Here is an 8,248-nt window from a genome sequence, read left to right on the forward strand (position 1 = left end):
AAAAGATTAACAACAAAAAAATAATACCTACTTAATAAGTTATACTATTACAACCCAAAAGACTACCAAATCAAAGACATGACATAGAAAGCATCACATAATTCACCATGTACAAAGCATGACCCCAAAATATCCATGTACAAAAAAGATTGCCAAAATCTATTGAATGCATCAATTTCGACGTTGATGGCGTGCTTGCCAATCACCCCACATTTGATGCATGATTTGATCCTCCCCTTGTCGACCACTCTCAACTCTACTAAGTTGTGGCTTAATGACTAGCATAGGATCAGGAATGCGTGTTAAAAGATCTCTATCCACTTCATCCAATATAGAATCTCCTGGCATTGCTTCTTGAATGAAGTTATGCATTGATGCACAAGCTAACATGATATCTATTTGCTTATTCCAAGAGTACTTTGGTCTTATATTTAGTACGTCAACCTCTTCTTCAACACACCAAAGGCCCGTTCAATGTGATTCGTAAGAGAGGAGTGCCTATGATTAAATAATTCCTTTTTTGTTGCTGAAATTCGACCCCGTATCTCATTGAGATGATAACGAGTGCTTCGAAATGGGGTAACACAGTGTCGAAGCAAGGGAAAACCAGCATCAGCCAGATCGTACTTACCTGACCATATAAACAAAAGCACTAAAGATTAGTGCTTGAATAAAAAGGAAAAAATAAATCTATCTTATGCTTAAATATAATGCCAATCACAAACCTGTAGGACACACAATTCCATTTTCCATTATAATGGCACTAACTAATATCCTTGAGGTGGAAGCCGACCCCTCCCACCCAGCTAGAACCATTGTAAACTTAAGATCAAAATCACAAGCCGCCAACACATTTTGTGATAACGATTGCTTTCGGCCACAAAATCTACCTTCTATCTCTTTAGGTACCGATGGCGATACATGTGTACCATAAATTGCACCTATACAATCCTAGAATACCGATGATCTATTAGATCAACATCCATAATCTTAAAACATAAATAAACAAAATTTTTGGAAATTTAAGAATTCCATACCTTGAAGTATGGCCACCATCTATAATCATGTTTGATAATTGAGCATCTCTATAGATGGTTGTCGAATGATGAATTGATCTTGCATGCCAAGAATAACATCCAACACTAAGTTGAAGTACCTACTAATTGTCTCTCTTGATCTTCGCCAATAACCTACATTGTTACGGTTGACTACACCAAATGCTATAGTGTGTAAAAATATAGCAACTTGCTCCTTAACACAATAATGAATTGTGTCATGGAATCTTCCGGATGATCTAAATAAGAATGTGAACCTATAAAAGCACTCTATGTTCATCCGAAGCATATCATGGCATCTTATGTCATTCCCTTCTATGTCTATTAATAAGGTCCTTGTAGTCAAGTATGAGTTTCTAGGTGGTGATGGTTTATCCTCTTCTTCATCTTGTTTATCAGCCCCATCATCCAATATAACAAATGTGCAAGCAATCGTAGCTAGAGAAAATGCAAACGGCTGCAACTTTTCTTCGTTGCTCATAGCTACCAACATCCATACTTGACATCATCTGCTCATATAAAGAATTGAACATACATAAAAATCGAAAGCTCCTATGAGCACTATATATAGATCTATGCCATTTCTTACTTATGGGAAGGAGCAAGAAATGAATGTAGAAGAAGAACATTACCATCCACATAGAACATGGATTCTACCCAAAACTCGACTTAAGATATAACATCCAACCGAAATAAATCACCCAACTACAACATTTTAATTAAAAGGGGGGGGGGGGGGAACCATTCTCCTACCCACCCAACCTCAAAAACCACACAAAAAGAATTTTCTAGGCAAAGAGGAAACTTTCTAATGTGTCAAGAGTAGAGACTATGTCATAGAGAAATTTTTCTTATTAAGAAATAAAATTCTTAAGCTACAAACAGTAGCCAAAAACTTTTACCCCATCTTTGACCACCCATGCTTTTGAAAATATTTAAACTTACTCTCTCCCTAATAATATGTAGCCAAGCTCTAATATAAAAGAAAAATCTAATGTTAAAAGACTATCTGTGACCTTTAGTCCAGTAAATTGAGATGGCTATAATGTGGTGCCTCTTTCACATTAGTGGCAAGAAAAGAAAAAGGCAGAGGCTGTATTAACTTTTTGCCTTGGTTTGGTCAGGGAAATGAATAAAAAAACATAAAAAGATAAAGGAGTTCACAACTTACATGGAGAAATTGTACACCCACCTCTCCTTCCAATCTCAATATTATGATATTCAAAAAATGAGTCACATTAATGGCCACTACCCAACTTCCACCCACTTTTGATAGTTGAGGCTATCCAAGTTATTTCAACCATCACCCATTCATAGCCAAGCTAAGCATTATCATTCACGAAAGCCCCAGTTTAAACCAATGTCAAACACTTGGATTCTTTATTAATAATCAAATGATTGAGACACACACACTAAGGGTGTCAATTTGGTTAAAAAACCGTTAAACCGACCGTCCGACCGTTAAACCTACCGCCGCCGTTTCCAAATTCAAGAAAGAAAAAAGAGGCAAGGGAAAAAAGAAAACAACCGAAAGAACAAAAAAAACGAAAGAAAACCCAAAGAAACAAAACAGAGAACAAGAACGAGGACAAGAGCACAAAGAAGAGAAAGGGGGGAAAGAGAGGAATAATAATGCTTGAGGTAAGTAACTAATCAAATGTATAGACAAAAAAAAACAAAAAAAAAAGACAAGCAAAGAACAGAAAAAACAGAAAACCAACAAAAAAAAAAAAAACAGGAAAGACAAACAAAACACACACAACTAGACAAAAAGAAAATCCTAAACCACAAGTGACAAACAAGAAGAAGAGGAACGAGAAGCAGAGAAAAAACGCCAAGAATACGACGAGTATACCCAACCGACCGATAAAAGGAGGACGGAGGTTGAGGTTTCAATCAATACCGTACCATACCATACCGAATTACCGTTACCGTACCGAATCAACACCCTTAACACACACAACCAAAAAAAAAAAAAAAAAAAAAAAAGAGAGAGGGAAGGGGAGAGGAGACAAAATTTTATTTCAAAATGACATTACCCATCCATAGCCAAACCATGCATTAACATTGACTAAAGCCCCAATTTAAACCAATATTAAAGAAAAGCATATCACTTGGGTTCTTTATGACTCCTATAACCTCAAACCAAATATTAATAATCAAATGATTAACACAAAAAGAGAAAAAGAGAGAGAGGAAAGGGGAGATGACAAAATTTTATTTCAAAATGATATTCAATAATCAAGACATATATCTCACTATGTCCCCATTTTCTTATAAGAAGTGAAAATTTAAGGAACAAACAACAGCCACAAAGGGAAACAGCACGAAAAACACTTTTTACTTACTTTTCAACTTCAGAAGTTGATCTGAAAAACTGCAAATTAAACAGGGAACCTAGGGCATTGTTAGATTAAACAATAAATGTAAAATAAGAACCAAAAGAAAAGCCTACATTTTAGCTAAAAAAAAAGATAAATCTACACTTCTTATAAGCGTGTGATATGAGATTGTTTCTATCAAAACAACAGTCAAATACATACATAAAAATAGGAAATCGAAGATGAAACAAATGGAATGATTGCTAAGAGACCAGTTGCTCAAATCATCAATTTTTTAACCAAATATTCATCATCTTAGGACCTACGTTTGGCAAAAATGAAATCGCCATGTCCAAAACAAAAAATGGAGAAACAAATCTCTTGCATATTAAAATTGGACAGGCAAAAAAATGGAATCCAATATGAAGAAGAATCAATGGACAAAAAGAAAATCAAGTTGAAGATGAAGGAAAATAAGAATCCAAATATTATATCATCTTAGTACCTATGTCAAATCCCCATGTCCAAAACGAAAATGATAAAAACAAAATCTCTCGCACATTAAAATTGGAATAAGAAAACAGTGGAAGATGAAGAAAAAGAAAAATTGATGGGAAAGAGAAAATGGGGTTGAAGATGAAGAAAAATTAGAATCCATTTCATTATCTCATAACCTACATTGGCAAAAAATGAAATCCCCATTTTCAAAACAAAAATGGGAAAAAAAATATCTGGCACATTAAAACTAGAGAAGCAAAACACTAGAATCTAATATGAAGAAAACAAAGTTGAGGATGAAAAAAAAATTAAGAATTGATGGGAAAGAGAAAATGGAGTTGAACATGAAGAAAAATAAGAAACCAAATCATCTCAAGACCTAGGTTTTGCAAAAAAATGAAATCCCTAAAATTGGAGAGGCAAAAATTGGAATCCAATTTGAGGAAAACAGAGTTGAAGATGAAAAAAAATAAGAATCGATCGCTAGAAAAGATAAAATGGAGTTGAAGATGAAGAAAAAAGTTGATCTTCAGAAAAAAGAGTAGAAGAGAAGAAAACGGTAAAAAAAGCACATGCTGAAGCAAGAAATCTCTGTTTTTTATGACAATTCTAAAGCCCAACCTAGAATAACAACAGCCAAAATTATTTCTAGTTCTCCCCGTCAAGCGGAAAGGCACCCATTTTTGAGATTGCATCCTGCTTGCCAGCTTCGGAATATCGACTCAGTAGAAGATAAAAAAATACAGTAGAAATAGGAGAGAAGAGGAAGACGACAATTGAAAAAAAGGAGTGGAAGAAGGAGAAGACTCACCCGTTCAAACTCCCGCCAAGTGAGAGCTATTGCGCCTTCACCAACTTTCCCTTGTTTCCCCTCAAAACCCCATCAAAATCGTGGAATTTTGAGAGGGCATGGGGTGGAAAAAACAAACCCCGACAAGAATTCCACGGTGGCAAGAATTGTCTGTCATTTTCCCACCCCAGGGAACTAAACAGATCATAGTTTAGAATTTTGTGGGAAAAAAGTACAAGTTTCCCACTGCTTTTTGTCCACCCCACTATATTCCTGCAACAAACACAACCTTAAGGATTTGAGAGTGGAATCCACCTCTAATTGTTGACAATATAAATCAGAGGTGAGATCTTCAGCGGGCCCTAGGCCCCCCCTTCTCTCTTTTCCTCATATTTAGTGAAGAGATGTGAGGAGAGCACAGACCTCCACACGTTAGGGAAGAAGATCTCCGGACTCCTAAACAAAGTGCAGGAAGAGTGTGAAGGGAGCATGATCATGGAGTAGAAGGTCTTGACTCTTTCGGCAAGTGAACGTTGATTAATGGTGGAGTAATTGCTCCAGCATAGTGACCAATAAGAACACATATAAGAGCATTTAAGAGATAGATCACTTTCCACTTATTTTGGACCAAAAGTTTGATCATCGGAATGTATATAGTGTCATGTATCACATGGCCTAATCCATATACTGTCAAGTGACAAATAGTAAAGCATTATACTTCAAAGATTATTGAAGCTAGCTTGACTCCTTTCAAAAAATAAATTTTGCATTCCAATCAAATGGTAGTCCCCATGCCTAGTGAAAAAACCCAAACCTTCAATAAAAAAGAGACCTGGATCAATTTGAATTGGCCAGACTCCAAGCCTATTCAATTTGCTAATTCAGTTTGGGATCTCTCAACTCTACACTGTACTCACTCTAGAACAGTAGACTTGCTCACATCTAATTTTTCGGGTTTCTAATAAAGATTGGTCTCCCCACCTTTATTGGGTATTACATTGAATAGAACCATCAGTAGAAGAAAGATATCCCACTCCAAAGTGACGAGTCTCCACACAATCTGGCACCATTATCTGAAAGTTCAAGCTCAGTTTTTTACAGAAGCTATTATGTTTCAATATGGTCAATTCAATGAATCCTTCTATTTCTATTCTATGCTTTACAATCATCAATCAGTGCAACGAATCATTCAACTTTTTATCATAATCTCATATCCTTCCTCCATTTGCTCACATAGTCTATGTAAAACCTCATAAATCAAGACATTTTGTGGATGACTCTTGTCACCTGCAACGAAGGAATGCATATTATTATGAATTTCAATCCAACTACAACCAGCCATCTTTTGAGCTCCTGTTGCATCCATAACTTCCCTAACTTCCAGTGCATCATTCCACTCCCCAATAGCTGTATGTGCATTGGCAAGAAGAATATAATTTGAAGAATTCTCAGGTTCATCCACATAAAGTCGCTTTGCAACTCGTCTCGCCATCTCTGTGTTTCCATACAATCTGCAAGCCCCGAGCAGTGCACCCCATATTACAGAATCAGGCTTGAAGGGCAAAGCCATAATAAGAGATTCAGCATCTTGTAACATTCCAGCCCGTGCCAATATATCAACCACGCAGGTATAATGCTCAACTGTGGGCTTGATCAGGTATCTGTGAATCATGTCATTGAAGTATAAACAACCTTCACTCACTAAACCACTGTGACTACATGCACTTAAAACACCAATGAAGGTGATATGGTTTGGCACAACGGCTATTGACCTTGACTGCACCAACTCATGAAATAGGTCTAAAGCTTTCTTGCCTTCACCATTCTGTGCATATCCACATACAATTCCATTCCACAGAACAATATCCATTTTAGGCATGCTTCGAAAGACACTCAATGCATCATCCATCTCACCACACTTCGAGTACATATCTACGATTGCACTTCCAACAACCATATCAGTATCCAAACCTAACATCAAAGCAAGGCCATGAAATTTTCTTCCCCTTGCAAATGCACTTGTGCTTGCACAAGCACTAAGGATGCCACCAAAAGTGAAAGAATTAGGCTTCACATCAGTTGATCGCATTTTATCAAACAATGATATCGCATCCTCCTGGTGTCCACTTTGTAAAAGCCCAACAATCATTGCAGTCCAAGAAACCACGTCCTGCACCGGCATCTCCTCAAATAACTGGGTGGCGGAAGCAATAAATCCACACTTGGAGTACAAGTTCACCAATGCATTGTTAGTGAAGATATCAAAAGCAAACCCAGATTGAATAATCAATGAATGCAACTGCCTTGCTTCAAAAACTCGCAAGCGATATGCAAATTCATTCAAAATTATTGAATATGTAAACTCATCAGCTTGAACCCCATCTGAAATAAGTTGTTGAAACAACTTTAAACTAATCTCACCCATTCCAAGTTTAGAATAACTATAAAGCAAAGTATTCCATGAGACCAAATCTCTATTAGGCATTTCATCAAACACTTTCTTTGCATTCTCCAATTCTCCCGCATCTGTGTACATTCTAAGAAGATTAGTGCCAACAAAAACATCAGAACACCAACCAAACTCAAGAATCTGAGCATGAACCTGCCGCCCAATACCCACATCACAACATGGGATTACAATTGTAAAAGTGAAATTATCAGGCCTAGTGGAGCTACAATGCATTTTGACGAAATGGGTAATGGCTTCCTCAGTTCTTTGGTTTTGGATACAACCAGAGATGATGATATTCCATGATCTACAGTCAGGTTGGGGTGTGGTTGAGAAGAGTTTGAGGGCTTCATCAATTTGCTGAGATTTGATATAACCTGATAAGAGAGTGTTGTAAGATACAGGGTTGGGTTGAGGCATGTGGCAAAGGAGCTTGTTTGCTTCAGAGAGAGCACCAGCTTCGGAATAAGCTTGCAGAAGAAGGTTGCAGCGGTAAACATGGTTTTGGAGACCTGATTTCAAAAGAGATGCATGGAGTGCTTGAGCTTTGAGCATGTATAAATAAGAGTTTACTGCAAAAAGAGCCAAGTGAAACCTTTCGTTCCACCTTTAGTAAAAGCGAGTCGATTTGCAGCAAACCGGTGGATTTAATTGATTTCTCCACCTATGCTATATTGGGCCTATTGATGTGGTTGTTTGGGTTGGTGACACTAAGGCCCGCTAGAAAACTTTCGTTTCCAATCAGTAGCGCTGGAGTCTAAACTCCGGGTTAAGATTATTAAATTGGATTCGGTTTTGGTTTATTTTTTGATTTTCATTCGGTTCAAGTGTGAAGAGTAGAAATCAAAATTGAACCACTTTCTATATTATTTGAAAAGCTTTGGGAATATATGTCTTAGATTTAGTTGGAAGTTAGAACAGCTAGAATTGGAACGGTTAATCTTCTATTTGAATCCAATAAGGTTATTGATACAAATCTAATCTTAATGGCATTAGAATGAAATCTACTATGGAACAAGACCTTCCTTGTTAAGGCTGCAACGAAGTTAGGTTCTGCTGGGTATTTTCAAAAATGGGTAATTTATCACTTACCACCCCTCTTAGCTGAACAAATAACACTTGGACCCCCTATTAG

General features: G+C 36.9%; 1 pseudogene; it reads right to left on the bottom strand.

Moving 5' to 3' along the window:
- Positions 1-5,853: 5,853 nt before the first annotated feature.
- On the bottom strand, positions 5,854-7,668 carry LOC149007677 (pentatricopeptide repeat-containing protein At2g13600 pseudogene; annotated as a pseudogene).
- Between the last annotated feature and the right edge of the window lie 580 nt (positions 7,669-8,248).

The sequence above is a fragment of the Hakea prostrata genome, chromosome 8 (genome assembly GCF_041222555.1).
Source record: "Hakea prostrata isolate BN-2017 chromosome 8, UWA_Hpros_2, whole genome shotgun sequence".
NCBI lineage: Eukaryota > Viridiplantae > Streptophyta > Magnoliopsida > Proteales > Proteaceae > Hakea > Hakea prostrata.